Here is a 27,174-nt window from a genome sequence, read left to right as displayed (position 1 = left end):
TTTATAAGCCCCATGATTAAAGAGCCTGTGTTTGGTAGGTAAGAGGGTAAGAGGAAGGACTCAACTTGAATTTCAGTCCGTTGTGGGAGACATGGAGAGGCTAAGTTGTTAGTCCGGTTAGGTCTATTGCCCCAGAAAACGGGAATCTGGGAGGCCTGGAAATCCATTATGAATTGAGTATGGAAAGGAGGGAGAAGAAGAAAACAAAAGAAAAGTGAGAAAATTAATTCAGAAATTACGTAGTGACATTATCACATCACATCTGCACATTCTCGGAAGCCCTTCAGCCACAGCCTGGACTCAGGGAAGAAGAGATAAGCTTAGAGTGGGAGCAGGAGTGGGGCTATATGGAGCGGGTTGGAGGTGGAATAGGGTGGGGTTAGAGGCCGGACAGGGCGGGACCACATGTCTTCTATTTTGCATGAACAAATCTGGTAGCCCTAACTGTTAATGATGTCACAGTGACCTAGACTTTTTTCTGTAGGGCAATGTTGGAGGCCTATCACAAGCTTCATCCAAAGCTGCAAACAATCGCTGAACTCAAGGAAGCACTGCAGATGATCTAGAACAGCCTACTACAGGGACCAATCAACAAGGCTGTTAAGAATTTCCTACAGAAACTGAAGGCCTGTGTTAAATCCGGGGTGGCCTTGATTCTATAAACGGCGTCTTAACTCCTAGGTGCCATTTGGCCTGGTTTTCAATCAAATGCTAGATGCCATTTATAGAATTGTACCTAGCGATGCCTAAGCATTCTTAGGTGTTGAATCCTTAGGTGCACTGCCATTTAGGACTGGGTTTTCTTGTTGCTGGTGCCTAAGTCTTAGTACCAGTGCTTAAGCCTTGGGGCCGGTGCCTAAGTCAATCCATGCCCAAATTCCACCCTGAATCTACCCCAACCATGCCTACTTGCTGGTAGGCACTGCTAAGCACCTTGCTGTTGATGCTTACCTCAAAGTTAAAATGTTGAAAAATTCATCTCAGCTTTATAATATTGTGGTAGGGAGTAGCCCATTACTTCCTTCTCCATTCTATATGTCTTTTCCTCTCTGATGGGCTGTGGGGGTAGGAGTTGCCAGAGCCTTCCAGAATGCATTGGTTCTAAGGCTCCCCATTGCTCCTTCCCATGGGTAATTTATTATTGTTGTTTCCATGGCAGAAAGAAAGGTTTGAGGGCAGGTGATAGACTTTGAATGGGAGAGGGCAGAAAGGAGCAATAAATAGGGAGAGAGGGGTACTCTGTTTCAATATCTATGCCCTGCAGAATTTGGAGGCAATACTCCCCTCTCACTATTTTAACAGTTACCCATCTGAAAGTTTTCATCATTTAGATATTTAGCTGATTAAAATTGTGATGGAATATTCTGCTACTTGTATCTACACAATATTTGTGTATCTTCAGTTATGGAAAAATTTAGAGAAGTTATAAATATGAACTCCTAGCAGAGTCTTACTGCATAAAATGGAACCCTGTCCTAAAAAATAATCAGAAAAACAGAGAAAAATGAAGGTAGATAAAGACCATATGGCCACTCCAGTCTGTCCATCCATGTCATTCACTATCTGTTAGAGAACTTTCTGTATATATTTGTCTCGAGTTCAGATGCAGTTTTCGTATTCACCACCTCCATGTCATCACATATGATCATACCCAAGTCCTGATCCTCTTTTATGCACAAAAATTCTTCATCCCCTTCACCCTCTCTCCCATCCCAACCTAACTTTTCGCCTTAGGGGTCCTTTTATCAAGCTGCGGTAGGGGTTTAACGCAGGTAATACCGCACGTTAAACCGCCTGCCGCGCTAGCCACTAATGCCTGCATTGAGCAGGCATTAGATTTTTAGCCGGCCGCAAACAGGTTTGAATATGGTTGCTTTAGTGAATCAGCCCTATGTCCAACTATAGGACAGGTGCAGAAAGAAAGATTTTAAAAAAGCAGATAGGTGGAATGTGTAAATATCGTCAGACCTTTGGTTTTATTTTACACTAACTCAGAATTGAAAAAAGCCCAGAAGAAAATAGGACCCACTCAATGCCAAACAAAAATTCAGGGCTCCTTTCACTAAGGCGCGCTAGCATTTTTAGCGTACGCACAAGATTAGCACGTGTTATAGCGCACACTAGCCGAAAAATTACCACCTGCTTAAAAGGAGGCGGTAGCGGCTAGTACATGCTAAAACCGCTAGCGCGCATTTGTAAAAGGAGCCCTTAGATCCTATACTGAGAAACTATTTTCAATTGATGAAACATTGAGAATTTATTTATTTTATTTAAAAATGTATCTTATATAATGCATATCTACACATCTAAGTGGTTTACAACATACATACATAAAATAGATATAAAATTAAAATATGCTACTCTTCAAGACATACAGTATTCAGAAGCCTGAACAATTGTCTAAAATTTCTGTTTTAATTCATAAAAATGCCTGAGAAAACAGATGTGAAAAAGAGTGAGGGAAAGAGAGTCAAAGAAAAAAAATATAAAGGGAAATTATATTGTCCTAGGTCCATCCTGAAACCAGACACCAATCCTTTCCCCCCAGACAGCAGCGCTTTGCAGCAAATTGAAAAAAATCTTATTTTTTCATCCTATCAAAAGTTCGTAAGTGAAATGTATCGCTGGTTCCCGTGTCCATAAAAATGGGACTATTTTTATTTTCATTTGGAATGCAATTTCAAGCCACCCCTACCCCCTCATTCATAAGGAGAGACAGAAGAGGTGGGGCAGCGTCATTCATCCTGGGCTGGCAGACAGAATTCCATCTGCCAAGATCTGAAATGAGAGGCTAAATGTTGATGAAGTCGGAAGAGGAAGAAACTCAATTGTGCTTCTGCCTTTTTTTGTTGTTCTCATTGGCTCTCTGGAGACAGAGAGTGGGAAGAAGCAAGGTCGGTCTCCCCTGGGACCTGGCCCCTCCCTCTATATTCAGAATATTGGATATGAAACACTGGAGGAGTTATCAATCTTACTTTGGAGCTGAACCAGGAGCTCCATTTGTTAGCGAAGGATGTGAAGAGAGCGGTTCAGACGCATTCGCTGATTCTTCAGTATGCATTAAGTCACAACCGGGCTACTGCCCATTTCACTGCAAATCCACTTCACCCCCCCAAAAAATTACCTCTGTATCTATGTGCATGTTTTAATGCTGTGTAGAGGGCAACATATATCTTTCTTTTCATGCTCTCCTCTAGACCACAGGACATTAAAGCATACAGTATATGTGAAGAACATGCATGTAACAGACTGTTGTATTCTGCGATTAGGCATTTAGGGCTCCTTTTACTAAGCTCCGATAGCATTTTTAGCGCACGCAGGATTTTAGCGCATGCTAAAACCACGCTACGTGGCTAGAACTAACGCCAGCTCAATGCTGGCGTCAAGATCTAGCGCGCGCGGCAATTCAGCGCGCACTAAAACTGCTATCGCAGCTTAGTAAAAGGAGCCCTTAGACTCACAAACATGAATACTGAGTTTAAGGGCTCCTTTTATGAAGCCGCATTAACAGTTTAACGTGAGTAATAGCGCACGCTAGTTTGCCGGCCGGCCTCTTGAGCAGGCGGTAGTTTTTCGGCTAGCACGGGGGTTAACGTGCACTAAAAAGGTGCGTGCGATAAAGCTGCTAATGCGGCTTTGTAAGAGCAGCCCTAAAAATAGAGAAAAAAATATGAACAGATCAAAATTCAAACACCAGAGCCAGTGGGTTTAAAAAAAAAAAAAAAAGACTAACCATGATTAAATATTACACACATATTCAGTACTATAATCCTCAGAAGTGGCAGTAGGCGCTTTCAATGTAATGTTGATTGCCGTTTCAAATGGCATTTCCCAATTAACTTAGGCGCCAGTAGGACGCCTACTTCCACCTACCGTGTTTCCCCGATGATAAGGCAGGGCCATCAAATAAGACAGCCCCCCCTTTTTAGAAAAAAATGTAAAATAAGGCACCCCCCCGCAAATAAGCCACCCACCGATACCTGCGCTTACCCGAATCGGGTGGTACGGTGGGTGACTCCATGTGGTCCCTCCGTCTACCGTATTTGCCTCCATGGCTGCATGCCGCGCCTCGTCATGAAGTGAAGAGGAGGAAGTGACAGGACTGCAGCGCGCGCACGTGACTCCGCGCAAGGAAACACAGGCAGCTTCCCTCATCCCTCCCTAACGGAGACTGCAGGAGTTTGTTCACGGCCAGAACATCCAATACAGGTAATAAAATTCTGGGTTTTTTTTCAACAATAACTGTGTACTGTGGTCTTCTTCATGGGTAAATAAGGCATCCCCCCAAAAATAAGCCCTAGAGCATATTTTGGCCTTCCAAAAAAAATAAGACAGTGTCTTACCATCGGGGAAACAGGGTAAGATTATAGATTTATAGAATTTCCCTCTCAGGCCTCACATCCCCTCTCAGAAATTTAAATTCCCTCCAATTCCGCAAACACCTGAAAACTTGGCTCTTTTCAAAAATCTAACACCTCCTGCTCTCTGGGACCCTTGTCCCTCTCTTTCTTCTTGTTCCTTTCCTATAACCCTTCATTGGAGTTCCTTTCTATCCTATCTCTGTAAACCGTGCCGAGCTCTACGCTTGTGGAGATGGCGCGGTATACAAACCTAAGGTTTAGTTTAGTTTAGGCCTTTAAGTGCTATTCTATACGGTAGCACCTTAGTGCTAGGGTGCGTAAATGCAAAGGCCTATATATGGTGGAAAATCAATACTATTAATCCAAAAACTCCCCAAGACCGTTCAGAAAGAACGCTAAACACTTAAGCAGTGCAGGTCAAGGCAAGCGAAAGAAAAAGCCTCAGTCAAACGGTGGGGTAAACCCACTCCTCCAACCTCACCTCACATCACAGGCGTAAAAAACTTAAGAACATAAGAAGTTGCCTCCGCTGGGTCAGACCCGAGGCTGGGTCAGACCCGAGGCTCCCGCGGCGGCCCATCAGGCCCATGATCTATAATGTGATCCTTCTCTAATCCCTTTTATCCTTCTATCCATACTCTGTCTAAAACCTATCTCTACCTCTATCTGTATCCTTTCGCTGCTGAAACTATCGCTGAAGCACCATATTTGTGTAATGACTGAACAATGAGGACTAGCAGTGTGCCTCAACAGTGAGTTTTCTGTGTGTTTTTTTTCATCTTAGCATTTCTACAAAGTAGATTGGTTAGACTTCTTGTTTAACTTTTTATGTAGGACTCTGTTTCCTGTTCTATGTGAGCCATTGCAGCTCTGACGAAATGGCAGTTTGGCTGTGAAACGATCGTCGGCTAGCTGCACATAGTTGGCATCCATCTGAGGGTCATCAAGGAACTGAAAGAGACCGCAGCTGAACTGCTTCAACTAATAGCCAATCTGTCGATCGAATCGGGAAAGATTTCGGAGGACTGGAAGGTGGCGAATGTTACGCCAATTTTCAAAAAAGATTCGATAGGAGACCCGGGAAACTACAGACTGATGAGTCTGACCTCGGTACCGGGAAAAATGGTAGAGGCGCTGATAAAGGACAGCATCATTGATCACCTAGACGGACACGGTCTGATGAGGAGAAGTCAGTACGGTTTCAGTAAAGGCAGATCTTGTTTGACAAACTTGCTGCACTTCTTCGAGGGAGTAAACAGGCAGATAGACAAGGGCGACCCGGTCAACATTGTATATCTGGACTTTCAGAAGGTGTTCGACAAGGTTCCGTATGAACGACTACTTTGGAAAATTGCAAGCCATGGAATCGAGGGTGAAATACTCACGTGGATTAAAAACTGGCTGGATCATAGAAAACAGAGTGGGGGTAAATGGACAATACTTGGACTGGAAGAGCATCACCAGTGGGGTGCCGCAGGGCTTGGTGCTTGGACCCATGCACTTAAACATCTTTATAAATGATCTGGACATAGGTACAACGAGCGAGGTGATTAAATTTGCGGACGATACGAAGCTATTCAGAGTAGTGAAGACACAGGGGGATTGCGAAGATCTGCAATGTGACATAATCAGGCTCGAGGAATGGGCATCGACATGGCAGATGAGGTTCAACATGGATAAATGTAAAGTGATGCATTTCAGAATCAAAAATCTCATGCACGAATACAGGATGTCTGGGGCGGTACTTGGGGAGACTTCCCAGGAAAGGGACTTGGGAGTTCTAATCGACAAGTCGATGAAGCCGTCCACGCAATTTGCGGCGGTGGCAAAAAGGGCAAACAGAATGCTAGGAATGATTAAGAAGGGGATCACGAATATAATGGAGAAAGTTATCATGCCGTTGTACCAGGCCATGGTGCGCCCTCACCTGGAGTACTGCGTACAGCACTGGTTGCCTTGCATGAAGAAGGACACAGTACTACTCGAAAGGGTCCAGAGAAGAGCCACTAAGATGGTCAAGGGGTTGGAGGAGCTGCCGTACAGTGATAGATTAGAGAAACTGGGCCTCTTCTCCCTCGAACAGAGGAGATTGAGAGGGGACATGATTGAAATATTCAAGGTACTGAAGGGGATAGACCTAGTAGATAAGGACAGGTTGTTCACCCTCTCCAAGGTGGGCACTCTCTAAAGTTTAAAGGGGATAGATTCCGTACATACATAAGGAAGTTCTTCTTCACCCAGAGAGTGGTAGAAAACTGGAACGCTCTTCCGGAGTCTGTCATAGGGGAGGAGCCATGAAACTTACAAGTTATTCCACACTTTTCTTGACACTTTTCTTTTCAATGAGACAAATGCATCTTGTAAATGGGCACAAGTATAGGGAAACCAAGCCACTGTGACATCACTGATTAGGTTGGCTCTTAGGCATTGATGGAATGAGGCATTATGACATCACAATATGAAGGTCTGCCAAAAGGTTCTCAGTCCAATCAAGAAGAGAATGATGGGGAGCCATAAAACTTATAAGTTATCCCACACTTTTCTTGACACTTTTTATTTTAATGATATGAAATGAAACGAAAAGTGTCAAGGAAAGTGTGGAATAACTTATAAGTTTCATGGCTCCATATCATTCTCTTCTTGGTTGGGCTGAGAACTTTTCAGAAGTCCCTCGTATTATAATTTATAGATCCTTATTAGCTTCCTATTGTTTAGCTTGCAGTATTACAGTTATGTCTTCCTATATTACCAATAGTATTATTTGTAGAATAATCCATTTTTTTTCATATATAGCTAGTAGGATTGTTGATATTCATATTACTTTGCTTGATGCTTTCTCATACCCTTAACATCTGGCTAAGATTGTTTGACTACTAAGGTTTTTTGGTTTTTTTCTAATTTCTGATTTTTGTGTATAACTTTTGAATCTAAAAAAAAAGAACTTTAAAAAAAACCCTTCATAAAGAGATTCACCCAAAGTAGTTTACAATACATTGATAGTAATCAGGTACTCTTAAGTATTTTCCCTGGCAGGCTTACAATGCAGCAATAATTGAACTTGCCCAGGGTTACAGGAAGGGATCAAACTCACAACCATAGGATGCTGAGGCATCACTTCTATCCACTAGGCCCTCCCTTATTATTTAACATTTGCAGAACAAATCAGTTTATAAATTCTAGAAAGAAAAACAAAGAAAAGAAATTAAAAGAACTCCATTGATATAATAGGAAAACCTAAAAACATTCACACCAAGAGGCTCATAATCAAAAAACTAAGGTCCTATTTTACTAAGCAGTGGTAGAGGCCCTATAGCGGGTGGGGCCTTAGGCACTTAGGTCAATCAGGCCCTAGGATCCTGTGGGTTGGGCAGGGGAGGGGTGGGCCCACCTCATTTGGACGGAGGCTGGCCTGCTGGCCGGACGGTGCAAAGACCCGTCCAACCAACGTGGCAGTAAGCTTGAGGGGGGTTCCAGGGTGGGGGGTTCGTTGGGGGGGTCTGGCAGGAGGGGTTAGGCACCCTCCTGCTAGCGATCTTCGTGGGGGGCGTTGAGGGGTCCAGCAGGAGAGTTTTGGCACCTTCCTGCCGGCGATCTTCGGGGAGGCCGTTCGGGGGGTCTGGGGAGGGCGGTTAGGGCATTTTGTTTTGGAGGGTCATTGGGGGAGTCTGGCAGGAGAGATTGGGTGCCCTCCTGTCTGCGATCTTTGGGGGCGGGTTCTTTCGACAGAAGGGGTTGGGCACCCTCCTGCCGCGATCGTCGGGGGGGGGGGGGGTTGGGGAAGACTGGTGGCTGTAGCTGCAGCCGCTATACTAATCACGGCAGGGAGATCCATTGCCACGATAAAGTATAGCGGCCGCGTTTACTTACCATGTAGGCCAGCATTTTGCTAGCCTACATTGTAAGCGTCTCCTACTCTGCTAGTGAGACGCGCAGGGCCACCTAGGTTTGACTAAGGCTACTGCCTAGCCTTAGGCAAGCTTAGACAGGCTTGTGGGCCTCCCTAGGCTCCTGGAGGCGCTTTCAATATAGGCGGCCTGCATGGGGAGCATTTTTTTAGAAAACGTGCCTCCCGATTGGCTGATTAGACAGCTGTAGGACCCCTACAGCTGCCTACAATCGGGATGCACTTTACAGAATCAGGGCCTTAGTGTTTAGGCTTTTAAAAATGGAAGTTTCTGTGCTTCTGACTTTGGACGTTTAGCGAGAAACATTCAAATCAGACTTAGACATTCTTTTCAAAAATGGCCTTCCAAGAGTCATTCAAAAAGTATATATCTCTTTTTTTATAAATTTTGTAACTTGCAGAATGTTTAGTTCTAAATATCAGTTTAACAGGGCATGCACTAGCTTGCAGGTGAAAACCCAGATATTATATGCCGCTCTCTGGAATCAGCCTGGAATTGAATATTTGGGGTCAGTGTTGGTAATAGGTGATCACTGAACTGCCCACTGCCGACTGAATATTGCCAATATTGTGCCCAAGACTGGACCATTTCACCTATAAAAGACTGTATAAGTGGCAATGACTACTAACAGACATAAAGTACATTATAAATAAGTTTAAAATAATACATAATATAAATCATAATGAGAAAAATCATAGAAATTAAGTATTACTAATTAAGATATAAATCATAATACAAACGATAACTATTCTATAAAATGAGCAGGTATAAAAAACAGACATTAAAAATGGGTAAGCATGCATATCATACTAATCATAGTGCATACAGAAATATAAAAAAAGTGATGAGATAATTATGTAAACTCAGATGCTATGTTCTAATACAAAAGTTTGTGTATGACATGCAACAAATTTGATTTTGTAATTTGATGCATGTCTTACACAATCTTTTGTATTAGAACATAACATCTGAGTTTACATAATTATCTCATCACTTTTATATATTTCTATATTCACTACGATATGCAATGTAAGGGGATTATGATGTGAGCTATACCTGGGACCTTCACTGCAGTGCCCCCTAGAATGCTCCACTGCTCTGCTGGAATGTCTTTGTGGCCAGTCTAATACGTCTGCTGATCCCTAGACATCACGATGGCTTATTTTGGTGTGTCACAAAAAATTGCACCCTCCAAAATACAGGACAAGAGAATCACCTTTCCTTACAAAAAGGGAGAAAAGACCTCAGTGTCTAATAGGGGCTCTTTAAGCTTCCTATATAGATAGGCTAGTTTTAAACAGAATTTAATCCTAGCAGACACATCCTTGGTCAGAAAAACTCCCAATTAGTGCGTGAACTTCTATTCTAATTTTCTTATAGTTTTATATATTTTCTTATAGTTTTATATATTTTTTTACTTTTCTTCAAACAGCAATTGTCAAAAATAGAAGTCACTTATCTGAGTACTTTGATATTCAGGTGTGGTCCTGGAGTAAAGAAAGCAGGAAAAACTGCACTATGGAAAAAAGCTATCAATCAAACATTCTTCCAAAATATCCAACAGGGGCCCCTGTTTCGCAACAAGATGCTTCGTCAGGGATTTGCTGTAAAACATAAAAGACACATTGTAGAAAGTTTTCAAAAAACTTGAGAAAACAAGCAAAAAAAAGGGATAGCTATACCCACAGCGATCACACACCCGCTTCCACTCCTGTCATAAAAATGGCCCCTCAGCGTTCTTACTAAATAGGCACCTCACAGCGTCACCACATCAAAACGTGATGACATCATATTTATGCAAATCATGCAAAAAACGTGGTGAATCATATTACTGCAAATCTTATTGTTCTCATTGCAGACTATCAAAACCAGGCTTTCCAATCCACCCCACTATTCAAACCCATAGGGGTAAAAGTTTGCAAAGAAAATATCCAGCGTTGTTCCCTTTTCAATAAAATTTGTTTAAAATCACTGAGGACAAGCACATTTGAGAAATGGCCATTTCAGAAACAAAATGATAGATGTTTTTCTGTTTCATAAAATCGTCTTGTTCGCTACTGAGTTCTTGTGCGTATTCCACAAAATGTCCAAACTCGGATTTGGATGTCATATCAGAAATACCCCTCCACATCTCTTCTGGGTAGCTAGAATTGCGTTGATCAAGATGGTGACTTTGCCCAAGATAAATTATATCCCCTGACCTCCCCTAACCATTTCTATAAAAATCTTGAATCACATCTAGTCAGATAATAAAAGAACCCTGCGTGTAGTACTAACCAAACTGAAAATATCAAATTGTACAAGCTTCTGGTTCCTTCAAAGTGCCCTGAAGGAGAGGTCTATTTGTCTTCTCTGTAGGAAGTTCTTCATCTGATTCTGCTCAATCTCATCCTGGGCATGGCACATTGGAAAGAAAAAAAAGTTGTTACTGATAGCCAGAGCTACACAGAATGCTTTTCATGACCTGGAGAAAAGACTAGAAGCAGATAACATCTCCTGCTTTAATAGAGTGTTGATCTTGAACAACTCTATATTTATTATTCATGAAACTGGAAGTTGTGACCATCTAAAAAACATTTTGAAGCTTGGATAGTTGATAACCAGAGTTTCAGGATGAAACTGACTTTCCTGCTAACCAATTCTTCCTATGGTTTAAATTAAAGACACTCCATAAGATTGAGTAGTATTGATATAATTCAGCGCAGTGATAGTTGGGCTCTAGAGCAGTGGTTCCCAACCCTGTCCTGGAGGACCACCAGGCCAGTCGGGTTTTTGGGATAGCCCTAATGAATATGCATGGGGCAGATTTGCATGCTTGTCACCTCCATTATATGCAAAGCTCTCTCATGCATATTCATTAGGGCTATCCCAAAAACCCGACTGGCCTGGTTGGGAACCACTGCTCTAGAGGATGTCTTTCCTTATACCATGATTCTTTCTCAGGCCACTTCTCAATTTTATCAGATTTTCATTTATAAGTCTAGTGATAGTAATAGAGGCGATAAGAAGGTTTGGGAGATAAACTTGAAGGGCTCACTTTCAAATAAGCAGTGGGAACAGTTTTTGGGGTAATATTGGTGCATATCTTTTTACTGGCATCATTAACATAATCAGCGTTCTTTATTGCTCATCGAACAGTAATGATCCCAATTAAGAGAGCTAAAATTGTGAGTAATAGCAAAAACAGATGTTGGTCATGTAATTCTGATAAAGAAACTCTCTCTCGCATGCTTTTCAACTGCCTGAATCTCACATCATATTGGGCTGTCATTTGGAAGAGAATCTGTTCATTTGTCTAGATGGTTTTCCTTTCGAATACTTATATGGAAATCATTGGCTCCAAGTATCAGTTTTCCCAAAAAAGGACGCATATTTTCTCAACTTCCTACCATCCCTGCTCGATACTGTGTAATTGGAAAAATAATTCTCTTCTAGATATAAATATATGGCAAAATACTGTGTCACTAGGAATTATGAGTCTGTGGCAGCAGAAAAGCATAATCAAGCATCCCAGTGCAGTCAGAGATGGAGAAAATTGGATCAGTATTTAGCTAGTGACTGATAGGCTATTGTCAAATATATTATGTGTAGCAGACAATTATGTTGCTGTGCTTTGTTTTTGTTCATTTGTTTTTTAAGTGAAACCTAATGAAATTTGAGCTCAAAGAAAAAAAATATACAAGAGAGGGTAAAGCACTTATAAAAGACTACAGAAATCTATAGGGGACCTGGAATGCGCTCCCGAGAGAGGCAGTGGAGAGAAAAACGATGATAGAGTTAAAAAAAAAACATGGGACGAGCACAGAGAATCTCTAATCAGAAAATAATGGGTATATTTTGAAGAACTGTGTCCCGTATATCGCCATTCAGTTGAAGGTGGGCTGGGAAGGGCTTTGACGGCTGGGATGGTTTAGATGGGCTGGAGGGAGGTTTGACGGAGATTCCAGTAGATAGAACCTAAGCACACTACCAGGCAGAGTTCTGGGTTTCTGGCCCAGAAATATCTAATAAAAAGAACCATTTAAATTAAATTATTAATTATTTATAGTACAGTCGGGCAGGCTAGATGGACCATTTGGGTCTTTATCTGCCATCATTTACTATGTTACTAAAAGTGTCCCGATGATGCACAGAGACAGCCAACTCAATAGCAGGACCTGGGTTCCCAAGTTGTATTATAGAATATTGGCTTAACCTGGTATCAGTCCCTAACATTTACACACCCACAGTTACACCACTCCTATTGCTGGTACGTCTGTAGTTGTCAACATGCTGCAGGGAGGTGTGTAACTAATGGAGAATTCAACAAGGTGTGCCCTTCACTGCACCTTTATGCCCTGCAGGTTGCGACCTCACAAACAGCGTTATCTCTGTGGTCTATTACACATATAAATATACAGGGTTCTGTACATTTATATGTGTAATGTGTACATAATTATAAGTACCCTGTAATAGAACTGTTCTGGATTCTATCTACTGCTATTACTATGTACTGTTAGGTAGTACCATTGACTTGTATTCAAGTCTTAGTAATTGATGAACATCATCAAGTTTTCATGGCAGAATACATACGTAGATTGTCGGGCCTTTCTTCTGCACAGTATAAATTCGATGTTGTCACCGTTGTCACATCAAATACGATCCTCCATCTCCAACACTGCCCATCTACTGCTGCCCAGATGGGTGGTACATCGTTAGTCTGACATCTCCACTGAAACCTATCCACCTTGGGAGGTCTTGCTGATAGTGAAACTACCGATGGCATAGCTTGCAGCTTCTCAGATGTGTGGAAGCCCCTGTGAAATGACTAGTCCATGTACTGAAGCTCCCAGAGGAAAATTAACAACACCCTTGTTATGCATTTTGTATAATAATGAACTGCTTTCCATTCTTTGCAGTTCATCGCATTGCTGTTTTTTTATTTTAAAAAAAAAACTACATTAAGCTGTGTTTTTGGCAAATAATGCAGCTATTGCCAATTCACATGTGTTAATTATCAAATAATTCAGCCTAGTAAATGTATCCCTTTGATTGCAGGTCCTAAAATGTGGAATGAACTACCAGTAAGTCTTGAAAATGATGTTCAGAAATGATGTAAACAACTTAGGCCCAGATTCTAAAAGCGGCACCATTAGGAAGGCGCCAGTAGGCATTCTACCAGAGCCTAAGTTAATTGTATTAATTGGCTATTAACGACATGGTAATTGACTGCACCATTGAAAACCAATCAAAAACAAATTAAAAGAAAAAAAGTAGGCACCTACAAAACACAGCACCGAATGTCGAACGAGGTGTAGTTATAGGCAGGGTTGATATTTAGGGCTCATTTTACAAAGCTGCGCTAGCGGTTTAACGCGCGTAATAGCGCTCGCTAAACCGCCAGCTGTGCTAGCCGCTACCGCCTCCTCTTGAGCAGGTGGTAGTTTTTCGGCTAGCGCGGGGCTTAGCACGTGATGAAAAGTCGCACGCGTTAAACCCACTAGCGCAGCTTTGTAAAAGGAGCCCTTAGTGCTGCTAAGTGTGATTCTACACTGAAGGTAGGCGCCTGAAATGGAGGCCTGTAAAACCCTGGCCTAAATTTTCAGAGCCTACCTTCGACGCATGCCACAATTCTACAAACACCGTAATCTGAGTGACACATGACCGGTGCTATTTTTCAGGCACCTGCCAATTACAGCACCACTTTCAGAATCCGGGCCTAATTTTTTTTTTGGGGGGGGGCCTTCAAATGGTGTTATAACAGTTCTTTCAATCTGACCTTTATGGAGATATTAGAAATTAGGTAACCTTGCACTTTGTTATATTTTGACTTTTGGTTGTCATTTTTATAAATTGATTATATTTTATTACTTCAGTTGTTTGTTGTAAACTGCCTTGGGAGCACCAGTGGGTGCTGAGTGTCATAACATAACATAGCATAACAAGTCATTTCTATACTGCATAACCAGTAAGTTCGATGCAGTTTACAAAATTTGACAAATAATACAGACTAGAAAAGTTAATTAATTGACGAACAGATGTGTCTTCAATAGCTTTCAAAAATGATTATAAGACATGGAATTCAATAACAAAGGTTTCAATTCCCTGTCTCAGAAAGCCGCCTGTTAAGAAAGCAAAGATTGGTGGTGGTTTGTGTAATGACAGCCTTTGATAGATGGCAATATTGAACAAGGTCCTTTTTTGTGTCCAGAGAGGAGTCATTTCTGCTGTTTGATAGCTATGAAACCACTTAGGACAAATTGCGATAAGCATTCAATATCTATTATTTATTTATTTTCTAGTATTTATATAACCACTTATAATCTAAGTGGTACTCAAGCATTTTTTCCCTATCTGTCCCAGTGAGCTCACATTCTATCTAATGTACCTGGGGCAATGGGTGATTAAGTGACTTACCTAGGGTCACAAGGAGCAGCATGGGATTTGAACTCACAACCTCAGGGTGCTGAGTATATAGCTCTAACCACTGTACCACACACAAATTAAAAGCAATTGTTAAATTATGCAATAACTGGAACAGAGCTAGCAAAGTGCAACATATGTACTCGTACATTGCCTATTGGATAGTTCGTCCACACATAGTACAGCGCTTGGCCGTTAGTCGTGTGGCAGCCACAAGGTCAGAAACATGGATGCTCCATTGCAAGATTGTGCTATCGAAACAAATTGTGCAGTAGTGTGCTTTCTTTGGGCAGAGGGAGTGAAACCTGTGGAAATTTACCATTGGACATCGATTCAGTATAGACATAGCACCATGAAAAAAAGGATTAATTAAACAATTTAAAAGTTTGATACCAAACTCTTAGGATGCCTAGCAACACTAGGTGGAGGTGCCCTCCCACACCTAAGGACACCTAACAATGCCTATCTGAAAAAGTAGGTGTGGTTAAAGGTGAAGAATAGGCATGGTTGAGTTAGGCATAGTTAGATGTCCAACATAGGTACCGCCAAATTAGGCGAGTGAAAATCTGGTCTAATGAAGCGGTGCCTATGTCTAGGATGACCAACAACAAGTTTCAAGTTTATTCATTATTTGATCAATCGCCTATCAATAATTACTAAGCGATGTACATAAAATATTAATGTTGGGTAAACAAGAACAAAATTGAATAAAAAGATAAAAACTTTAAACATAGACAAAATACAACGGGAAACATTAGGATGGAAGGGAAAGAACTACATTTTCTGATAGAAAAGGAAGAACAATTAAGGGTAATATACAAAAGGTAAGGGAAAACAAATTAGTTTATTGGGAGTAGAATACACAATTAAGCAGAATGGATTACTGCTATAAAGAGCAATTGGCTTTTCAATTAAACATCGAAAGCATCTTTAAAAAGAAAACTCTTGAGTTGGCTTTTAAATTTATCAAAGTTTTTCTCCTGTCGTAAGTATAGCGGGAGGGAGTTCCAAGTTTGTGGTGCTGTAACTGTAAAAATGAATTGCCTTTGTGTATTGATCATTTTAAGGGTAGGAATAGCCAATAAAAGTTGTTCGTTTGATCTTAAAGTTTTTTGAGAGGAGTATGGAATTAAAACTTTGTAAATAAATGAAGGGGTTTTATATAGCAATGATTTAAAGGTGAGTAAAGATAATTTATAAAGAATGCGGTGTGCCACAGGGAGCCAATGTGCTTTTAGAAGTAACGGGGTGACATGATCAAACTTTTTTGCCCCCGTAATGCCTATGTCTGCTTAGGGACTGATAGGTGTGATTCTATAAATGGTGCCTAGTGGTTGATTGATAATGTAGGCGCCGCTAGGCACCATTTGCAGAATCCAGACCTAAGAGCCAATTTTCCTGTTAGCATAGTAGATAGACAAATATATGCATTTGTTGTAGGAACAGTGGTAATGGGAGGAGGGATCATTCTAAATGTGGCCATTGTTCTATCTGCACGATTACTCAAGAAGGTAGTTCATTCATTAATCCTAAGGATAATGTAAGCTATGCTCTAAAACAGTGTTTTTCAACCTTTTTCCACCTATGGACCGGCAGAAATAAAAGAATTATTCTGTGGACCGGCATCGGTCCATGGACCGGCGGTTGAAGAACACTGGGCTAAGTCGTGGGCCAGATTCCGCCCATCTCTAACCAATCTCCACCCCAGACCCCGCCCCCATAATAATACTAATTGCACCTTGCACGTCCCATGCCTCATCTGGAAGCCTTCCCTCTGACGTTGCAACGTCAGAGAGAAGGCTTCCGGTTCAGGCGCAGGATGCCTGTAGGAGCCACGGCCCATGGCTTTGTGCACCGAATCAGTTAGGAGGAGGGAGCTGGCTCGAAGATAACGCCGCATCGATCGCACCGTGGACCGGCAGTTGAAGAACACTGTTTTGGGTCTGATGCACGGGCTGGCCCTGTGGACCGGCAGGAAATTTCTGTGGACTGGCACTGGTCCACGGACTGGTGGTTGAGGAACACTGCTCTAAAAGGCATGACAACTTATAATTCCATGGGTGTCATCTATGCTATACAATGTCCTTGCATGAAATTATATATTGGACAAACTTCTAGGACATTTCGAATAAGAATGATAGAACACAAGTCATGCTTAGAGGCACCTTTGGTGGAGCACTGTTTAGCACTGAGTCATTCTTTCCTGGATTTGAAATGCTGGGTCATAGAACAACTATGTTTACCAACTCGGGGTGGAGATTTTAAAACGTACCTGAGGCAGTGAGAACAGCATTGGATCTTTGATTTAGATATCTGTGGCCCTGTAGGTCTAAATTTTTATATAGAATGGAATGCTTTTTTCTAACTTTTGCTATGTTGTAGTATTTTTAACGTCATTACGTTTTTGACGGTGCTGGTACCCTATTTCTGGAACGCTGAGGAGCCATTTTGGTGGCAGGAACTTGGAAGCGCTTAGCTCAGACTGAAGGTAGTATGAGATTTTGTTCTTTGTTTTTTGCATTATTGTGATTTCTGATGCGATTTTTTTGAATTATTACAGCTGATTCCCCTGACAAAGCTTGGAATAGCGAAACAGGGGCCCTGTCGGGAGTTTTGCTGAAATGATCCGTTAATGTTTTTGCTTGAAGATACTCAGACCTAGAGTGAATTCCTCTTTGTGATATTCTGCCTACAGAACAAGTGGAAGAAAATTTCTACTACAGATTAGTTTTTTGTTCTTTACTTTGCTTTGAGTTTATTTGAAAAGTTTTGATACTATTTAAAGACCATTTAAAGATTATTTATTATGATCAAGCAATGTATGATAGTATAATGTGGAGTTTATGAGACCGAGGATGTGCCTGCACATCCAAAAGTTTTTTGAAGCTGCTAAATCCAGAGGATTATAACAGTTTTATATCCTGCTGAGACACTGAGGTCTTTTCTCTACTACTATAAAAGTGTCTGTGGTAGATTCCCTATTGTACTGTGATACCTGAATGCATGTTGTAAACTAGTATTTATGCATGCTTACATCTAGATTGGCATAAAATGTGCATAAATTGTAGGATTTTATAATTTCAAGTTTATTTTAATCCTCCAGTTCAAAGATTTTTATTGATTTTAATAAAATACAAAAATACATAACTCCCTCTTCCACAAAGCTGCATGGCAACAGCCCCGAAGCCCTTTATATCTCTATGGGCTTCGGGGCCGTTACCGCGCGGCACCAGCTAGCACAGCTTTGTAGAAGAGGGAGTAAATGTTAACAAGGCAAGATACAGACAAGTTGTACAAAGCAAAGAATCATAAAATATTATCTATGCAATACAACAAGCTGACCCCTGCCTATCTTAAAAAGAGAGTGTCAGCACAACCTGCATCCATAACCATATAAAATATCCAAAGCACAGAGAAACTCCGGAGTTATACCCCCATATAAATATGGATAGCGAGCCATGATATAATGCATAAGTTCTGTTGTATAATGCATAAGTTCTGTTGTATGTTCTGTGCTATATCCTAGCACAATAACAATAACCTCCATGCAAATCATTTGCATGCAAAAAAGATTGTGAATCAATCGCTGTTTCAAAATCGGCCAGTAATCGGTTAACAGCGATTGAATCGCTAACTTTAGTGAATCTGGGCCATAGAATTTTGTTTCTGTAAATTGGCACTTAAGAAAATAAGATACAGTGACAAAATAATGCTCAGAATTTAGGAAGTAACTATGGATAAAACTGTATGTTTATGGTTTTAAACTGTTTTATTTGTATTATTATTGTTATACGCATTGAAAATACTTGATATTGCGTTTAAATCAAAATCTCAATAAACTTGAAACTTGACTGAGAACTTTTCAGCAGCCCCTCAGATATGTAACTCTTTCTTGCCCAGTGAGTATAAATGCTGGTTACATTAAGTATTTTTAGGACTGGTATGTGAGGTCTGAGGTATACTTTCAAAAACCCAGTCCATCTGGCAACCCCTAACTGATTTCTGTGCTGATATATAATTTCATGATGTATCTATGATATTGCCCTATTTCTAAACCACTGTGATAAGAATTCTGACTGATGTCTCTGGTTTTTGTAGCTGAATGGACATCTATTATTTATTATTATTTCTGCTTACGGTATGATTTCTCATCTTTTTTCTCTTTGTATATATATATATATATTGAGTTTCAGTAATGCGCTGGCTGTACTTGACTATCCTGATAGATAATAATTTGTTATTGCATTACAATATTGTTCTGCTTGAACTTACCTTGTTGGTTGTGTTCCTTGTTTATTGTACTACTTAAATGCCAATAAACAGTTTGAACTGAAAAAAGAGTTGGTTTGCACCACAGACCACTCATTCAACACTCTCCTTTTATCCAATATGTCAGTCCACACCAGAAATTACAGTTCTGAACCAAAAGGTTTAAAATTGGATGCAGACAAAAACATGGGACAAATATGTAATGGCAACTATATGTATTCAGCAATAGAATGAAGCAGTTCAATCACATACAGCATTTAGTAGGTTTCTTTATTGTTTATTGAATGATTCTATACTGCTACTAATGCCAGGGTCAATTCAGAGCAGTTTACATGAGTTTCTGTAAAGTTGTTACATTATATTGAGCTTCTGTAATGGTGGTACAAAACAGAGTTTGAGTGTTTCTGTGAAGGTTTTCCAAACAAGAACATCTAGGGCTCCTTTTACAAAGCCACGCTAGCGATTTAACGAGCGTAATAGCGTGCGCTAAACCACCAGCCGCGCTAGCCACTACTGCCTCCTCATGAGCAGGCGGTAGTTTTTCAGTCAGCGCGTGATGAAAAGTTGTGCGTGTTAAACCCGCTAGCACGGCTTTGTAAAAGGAGCCCCTAGTCTTTTTTGACTGAGTAAATAATATTTGCATACTACCTTTACCCTATATGTACACCGGCGAATACTATATTCACTCTGTATATACACTTATCCTACTTATCTATACCACTGTTCTTCAACCGCCGGTCTGTGGACCGGTGCCGGTCCACAGAAAATTCCTGCCAGTCCGCGCAGGGCCGGCAAGATCTACGGATTAAATTTCCTGTCGGGCATCTCTTCCCCTTTCCCTTCAAGGGCCCGTGTTAGGATCGGCTGCGGTACTGCTACAAATGGACGGCAAAAAGAAAGACAGAAGCCGCAGGACTTTTCCTCTTGCCTGCATCGCTATAGGCTCTGCCGATCTTGATGCTGCCCCCCTCTGAAGTGACTTCCTGTTTTTGAGGGGCAGGATTGAGACTGGCAGAGCTTGTAGTGAATACCAATGCAGGCAAGAGGAAAGGTCCTGCGGCTTCTGTCTTTGTTCTAGCCGTCAGATTTAGCGAGACCACAATTGAAGGTAGGGTAGGTTTTGTTTTTATTATTGCTGCCAAGTTTAGCAGGACCAGGGTCGAAGGCAGGGCTGATAGCAGTCGAGTGCTGGAAGAGTGGATCGGGGCCAGCAGCCAAGGGAGGAGATGCTGGATTATGAGGAGAGGGAAAAATGTGATATACTTGTTGTGGGAAGGGGATGGTAGACCCAGGGAGGGGGGATTGGTGTGACAGAAGGGAGATGGTGGATCCCCTTGGGGGAGGTTAGTTATTGGAACTAGATGGGAGTTGGAAGAATAGGGACACAAAGACAGATACTGGACCTTGCAGAGAGACATGGAAAATGCTGAACACAAGGGTGGAGTATGTAGACAGAAGTCAGATGTTGGACATAGGTAGAGGGAGTAGGGAGACGGAGGGGATATGCTGGACATGGTGAAGGAGGAATAGGGAGACAAGGAGAAGATGCTGAATAAGGAATGGAGGGAGTAGGGTGATGGAAGGTATCTGCTGGATTAAGATGGGGAAAAAAGGGGAGGTACTGGAATGGGATGGGGAAGATGGTGATTTGGCTGGCTGGCTCAGCAACGGGAAGAAAAAAGAACACAGGAAGATGCTGGACATGGAGGTTGTAGAGTGAAGGAAAAAAACACTTGACGTGAGTAGGAAGACAGGTGGGAGATGCTGGACACAGGGTGGATGCAGTAAGAAGAAAAAGGAGGTTCTGGATATTGGAGTAATAGGTAGAAGACAGGAAGGGACAGAAGTGGCAGATAGACTGAAGACCTTGGAAAGAAAATTAAGAAAAGACAGAAAAAAGAAGAACAAAATTGGCAGACAATAAAGGTAGAAAAAATAATTTTATTTCAATTTTGTTATTAGAATATATCAGATTTGAAATATATATCCTGCTAGAGACATAACTGGGAACTGCAAAGCCCAGGCAGTACTTCTTTACCTTCCAGCTGGCTTAGGGCTCTCTCTGACCAAGGGGCACTCCCCTAACACTATTCCTGTCATGTGTGACTGCAGAATTCTGTTAGCATGATATTTCTGTGTAGCATTCTGTAATAATTTGGCTTGTTCGGGTTTCTTGATAGTAGAGGGGATATATGTGAAGGGGAGGGGAAACAGGGGGTTTGTTGGTCCTTGCTCTGTATATTTGTATTTATAAAATGACAATTGTACAGAATATTGTTTCTTTTTATACTTTAATAAAATACGTTCAATATAAAATCATAACTGAGGCTTGTGCGGATGAGATCAGATGGTTTGCGGGGACCGAGCTCACGGAGACAGGGCGGAAATGGATTTTTTTTATTTCAGTCTTAGTAGTTTGCCGGTCCACAAAATAATTCTTTTATTTCCGCCAGTCCATAGGTGTAAAAAGGTTGAAGAACACTGATCTATATAACATTCTGCCTTGGTAGAGATTCTTGGTAAAAGTCCTGTACAGCTTTTCTTTCTCAGGACCCCATTTCCAGATCAAAGGTGCTCTGTGGTAAATCTCTTTCAAGTAGTAGGGCTCTGTGAGCCTTCAGGTACAAGCAGTGGCGTAGTAAAGGTGTGTGTGCAGGGGGTGTAGACTGCCCTGAGTGTCATGTCAGTGGGGACATGGTACCTCTCCGTCCTGCCATACCACGCTCACGCCATCCCTTCCCCCACCCCGTACCTCTGTAGATCTTCACTAGCATGAGCAACTTCTCCTGCCTGTTGCTCGCACCAGCCTGGTTCCCCTCTGAATCACTTCGGGGTCCCAGGGCCAAGAAATAACGTCAGAGGGAAATCCAATGCTCGTGCCATGAGCATACTGCAGAAGCCATTCGCGCTGGCGAAGATTTAGAGGTATGGCGGGGAGGGGGAGGGAGAACATGAGTGAAGAGTGGGGGGGAGCAGAAGGAGTGGGGGCAAAGAGAAGAAGAAGCAGGGGGAGCGCAGGGGGTGCCACTAATACTTACTTTGCCACTGGATACAAGGTCTTTGTAGATGGTCCTTTCTTCAATGTATTCGCTGTCCTATGTGTATTTTTCCTGCTAATCTGAGAGGAAGTCCTCCACCTATAGTCCTGCCAATGGGGGGGGACTTCCTCTCAGCTTAGCAGGATAGATAAACTTTGCACAATAACAAATCCCCCCCCCCCAAAAAAAAAAAAAAAAAGCCAAAATGAATGCCTGGTTTGGCAAAATCATGCCAGGAGTCTCATCCTATTATTTTTTTTAGAAAACTATTAAAGACACAACTATTTGACAAATTTGTAACCCAAGCTTCCTAATGCTTTTAAAATACAACATGTATTGTGTACATTCTAGAAATTGATGTATCTTTTTGAACTGTATATTCGCTAGATGTTCAGCCTTATCTGCTGTGAACAGCCTAGAATCATTCGTGGTCTGGCGGTATATAAGAATAAATTATTATTATTATAAAGATAGGACTGGCTTTTATGTGGGCCTATTTATGCAGTTAAACTAGCATTACCATATTTGGAGGCCCATAAACCCGTACGGATGGCCCCAACCCATTCCACCTCCATTGCCGCCTTGTTCCACCTCCAGCCATGCCCAGTTCTGCCTCAAGTCCCGCCCCCAGCCCTATCCCCTCAAAGCCTCATCTTCTTCTCCAATGAGCTGCAGCCACATCTGAAGTGTCTCGAGCATGCGTGGATGTGTGTGACGTCATTCACACATGCTCAGAGGCCCTCCTGATGTGGCTGGAGCTCTTTGGGGCTTTCCAAAACCCGGACAAACTGCCCGGTTCTGGAAAGTCTGTCTGGGAACCCAGACAGTCCCCTAAAAAGAACACATGTCTGGGTTTTTCCGGATGTCTGAAAACCCTAGGTTAAACTGGCCAGTTCAGTTCTGAATATCAGCACTTAACCAGCCAAGTGTCAACTCTGCTCCCAGAATACCTCAAAATAGCCAGTTTTGAGTTCGGTGCTAACCAGTTATTCTTAGCAGCACTGACTGGTTAAGTGTCACTGAAAATTACTAGTTAGACCCAAAAAGGCAATTTAACTGGCCAGGATCCATTTCTAACTGATTAAGTCACATTGAATATTAACTGTCTTTTTATCAAAACAAATGTGTAAAACAAACAAACAAAAAGTCTGAAAATGGGGAAAAGACACAAATGAACTGAAAATGAACCATAATCCTTTGCCCTGCATACACTTCTATCGTCTTGTCTGTGTCTTTACCAGTTGGTATGCTCCATGGAGCAGGTGCTGTCTCTGTATGTTTCTACAGAGGGCTGTATGCAGTTTATTGCACTATGCAAATGCAAATAATTGTCTAAAGGCTAGAGGTAACCCCTTACACGGCACTTCTGAAACCTTTGCTGAATTAATAATCCTTTAAAGTCTCAACAAACAAATGCTAGATAGGAAATGTAACTGCAATCTAATTTTCTACTTGGAACGCTGCATGCAATCGGCCTTTAATTTTCGCACCCAAGAAGTCAAACTGTGAAATGAACTATCATCGACCACCACACAAGATGCTTATATCTGATCAGCCACCAATTTCAGGCACGCTGATGAAAAGCTCTAAGATACTGGTACAGCATACTGCTGGCTGGAGGAAGCTGGAAAGGATTTGGAGGAGGAATAATGATTTTTACTGGCTCTTACCTGGGTCTCTGGAGTTGTGGGTTACGATTTCTTCTCTTTGGGAGAGCAGCCAGTTGGAACGCCACCCAACTGGCAACCTTGGAAAGCTTAATATAAATCCGATGAGACACCGGCTTACCTTCTACAATGTGTCTCCCTCACTGCTGACGTAGTTCAGAGACTGCTGAAAATACTGTAAATTAATTAACATCAGACCTCATGTAGCTGTTCATTTCTGTGAGCAAACACTTTAATATGCAGTAATTAATTAAATCTGCCATGCTATTCCCCCACCTCCTCCCATTGATCATTTCTTCAAATTTGCCTCTGCTTTCTTGAAAGAGTTCTTTCACTCTGCTTCGTCCTCTGCTAATGTTATTAGCCTATCAATATATCTGCCTGTTTCTTGTGCCCCCTCTTCCACTCACAGCTAACCCAGGGGTTGATACAGAAAGACTCGCAATAGAGCTGCTTGGGGATGTCTGAATGCATGGCTTCTATCGCAAGTGTAACATGCCATGCACAAAGCTAATAACATGCAAATCTGAGTGGAAAACTTGCAGCTAATGGAAAGATCATGCTAGACACATGCGCACATCAATGATGTAGCCACAGGTAAGCCCAGGCCTACCCATTTTGGGCTCGGGCCCACCCAGTAGCAGCACACCACTGATGTAGCTGGCAAGGGTCCCACCAGCTAAAAATTCCCAACCCCTCTCTCCTGCATATATCTTTTAAAGTTTAGATCTTCACCAGCAGCAAGCAACTTCCTGTTTCCGCATAGGTGGAGTACATAAGAAGGAAGGGCTGTGAGGCCAGTGCGAGCAGTGTTATTAGTCATGCTGCTCACTGCTGACAAAGATCTGAACTTTAGAAAATATGCAGCAGTGGGGGGAGGGGTTAGAGAGACCGGATTGCTAGGATCACCTGAGCAGAAGAGGTAGAGACTATATTGCCTGTGGGGCAGCGTTCTTCTGCCCTCACAGCTCGGATTTTGTCTCACTCAGAATTTGGTATGTGACTACACGATTGGCGCACATAGGTTTTGCGGTAAGCGTGGCTTCTTGTTCACATCTCCAGACAAAAACTGAAGGTGTCAGCAAATTGTGTTCTTTTGTGCCTAAATCTGAGCCTTACCATGTTGGTTCTCCTAGGTCTAACTTCTGTTATTATTATTATTATTCTTTGCCCCCAGAAGATGACACTAAAATTTACTGGTGCTGATCATATTCTTGCAAGGATGCTCACATCTCTACATCGTACTGGTACTCTACCACTTTCCATATATGTCTATGCACTCTGTTAGCGCTCATCAACCATGTTTCTTCACCATTGTTCATAAGCGTAGGCGTTTTGCTGCTGCATGAGTGCTATGGCAGAGCTGATGAATATAATTGCTGTATTGATGGTTTTCCACCAAAGGGAAGGAAGCACAAGCCATATGAGTGGCAGGATGAAAGCACAGATGTTAGGAAGGTATCTGTAAGGGAAAGACATGCAAGGCAGGTGTTTGTGGGTCTGAGGGTAGAAGAATGCAGGGCATCAGAGAGAACAAGAAGAAGTTGAGGAAATATAGACAAGTATTTGGAGATGTGGGACAAAGAGACAAATTAGACTGAAGTAAGGGAGAAAAACAAAATAAAGAAGAATTGGAAGAGGACAGATAAGAAGATGAATAAAGTAGGGGTGAGACTCTTAATGAGAAATTTAGAAGAAAAATGAAACAGAAAAGGTAAAGAGAAGAGGGGGGGGGCCATGAAAGTATAATTTGTAAGAGAAGAGAGGAAGGAGACGGGATGAATTGTTGCACATAAGGGCATTTCAATATCAAAGTGGAGGTGTGACCTTAATGAAAGGAGAAAGAAACCCAGATGGATACTAGAAAGAAGGGAAACATGAAGTGAATGAAATGTAGCAGAAAAGGACAAGAAAAAAGAAATAAAATGAGGCTCAAAAAGGATGAAAAGAAGAGAGCATCTTCCAATTTGCGTGGAGCTGTGTGACAGGTGTAAAATTATATTTGGATGACGGGCAGTTACAAGGTGTGCTTGAGGTTCCCAGGAGTTGTGAACATGAATATAGTATCCATGGAAGTCGCCCCTATCCTCCAATGCCTAGTCTCAAAATCTTGACATGACCAAAGCCAAAAGACGGTGAAAGGTTCTGCAAAGTATTTTTTCATGTGCACACATGAAATGCTTCTAAATCCCAGAGATCTTCCCACATTTTCCTACTTCATGGCTTTTGACTCTAGCAAAACAGTGCTGCCACTGGTGAGGGAACCACAGCTAAAAACAAGGAAACTGACTCACTTCTGGCAGTTTGTGTTTGCCTGTATTTCCTCGTCTGCAGTGATGCCATTATTGAACAGAATGGAAATGCAGATGTATATATACTGAGGAGATATGTTTTACTCATTCATTCTTTCTCTCCTCCATCTGCTAGAGAATAGATTTTAATCTTTAATCCATGAGCAATCAGTGAACATGAGCAAATTGCAAATTACAGATGTTTTACTGTCTTTGGCATTTTCATCTTCCTTCCTTTCACTGCCACTCAATGTCTTTCTCATATCCTCTCCTGCATTCAGCACAGGCCACAACCCTCACCCAAACCATATGACACTGTCATCATTTGGTAATTAAACCTTTACTCACTTTAACTACACAAAGCTGTCTGGAGTAGCAGCACTTAACCCTTTCTTGTCACATGTACAGTATCTTGTGCATCTATCTGTGAGTTTGAGTTGTGACTTTTTATGTGAACCGTGTGTATATGCAAGGACTAACCTGTGTGCTAGTATTTGTATGTGTGAGTGGTGTGTGTCTGGGCCTGAGTCTGTATTATCCTATGGTATTCTATGATTTCTGACTGAGCCTACCATGTCTTCAAGCATATGTGTCGTGTAAGATATTCTTAGACCTGAAAATGCATGTATGAATTGACTTCACAGGAATGCTTGTGTGCTATACACTAGAGCGACATTTGTATAAGAAACACCTAAAAGTAGGTGCTCCGGTGCAACATAGGGAGTGCCTATTCTATAATGGCATCTGGGTGTCCAGATTCCTTCATAGAATACTAGCTTAAACTAGAGCTATATTTCATTTAAAATTTTTCTTTGTGATTAAAGGTGCATATATTATATATTTAGTTATTTCCCACTGCAGTTCCATGTGACTCTGGGCAAGTCGCTTTACCCTCCATCACCCCAGGTACAAAATAAGTATCTGTATGTAATATGTAAACTGTTTTGACTATAGCTATAAAAAAAAAGCAGTATATCAAATCCCATCCCCTTTCCCTTCCATAAAGGGCTGAAACTCACCTTCCCTCCCAGCTCAGATCACCACCTCAGCTGTAGATTCTTCTAGTAGCCCCTCCAATTCTGGTTATGGATCAGTCCTCTCTCTCTACCCATAGTTTGATATTTGCCAAACCACTCCTCCCCTACTGGTCTACCTGTGATCTTCTGTTGGCCCCGGCAGTGGCAGTGCTGCACATATGCTGCCTGAGGCCTGCTCCAAAGTTTTCCTTCTGATCTGTCCTG

Source organism: Geotrypetes seraphini, chromosome 4, assembly GCF_902459505.1.
Source record: "Geotrypetes seraphini chromosome 4, aGeoSer1.1, whole genome shotgun sequence".
Lineage (NCBI taxonomy): Eukaryota > Metazoa > Chordata > Amphibia > Gymnophiona > Dermophiidae > Geotrypetes > Geotrypetes seraphini.
Note: the sequence above shows the minus strand (reverse complement) of the source record.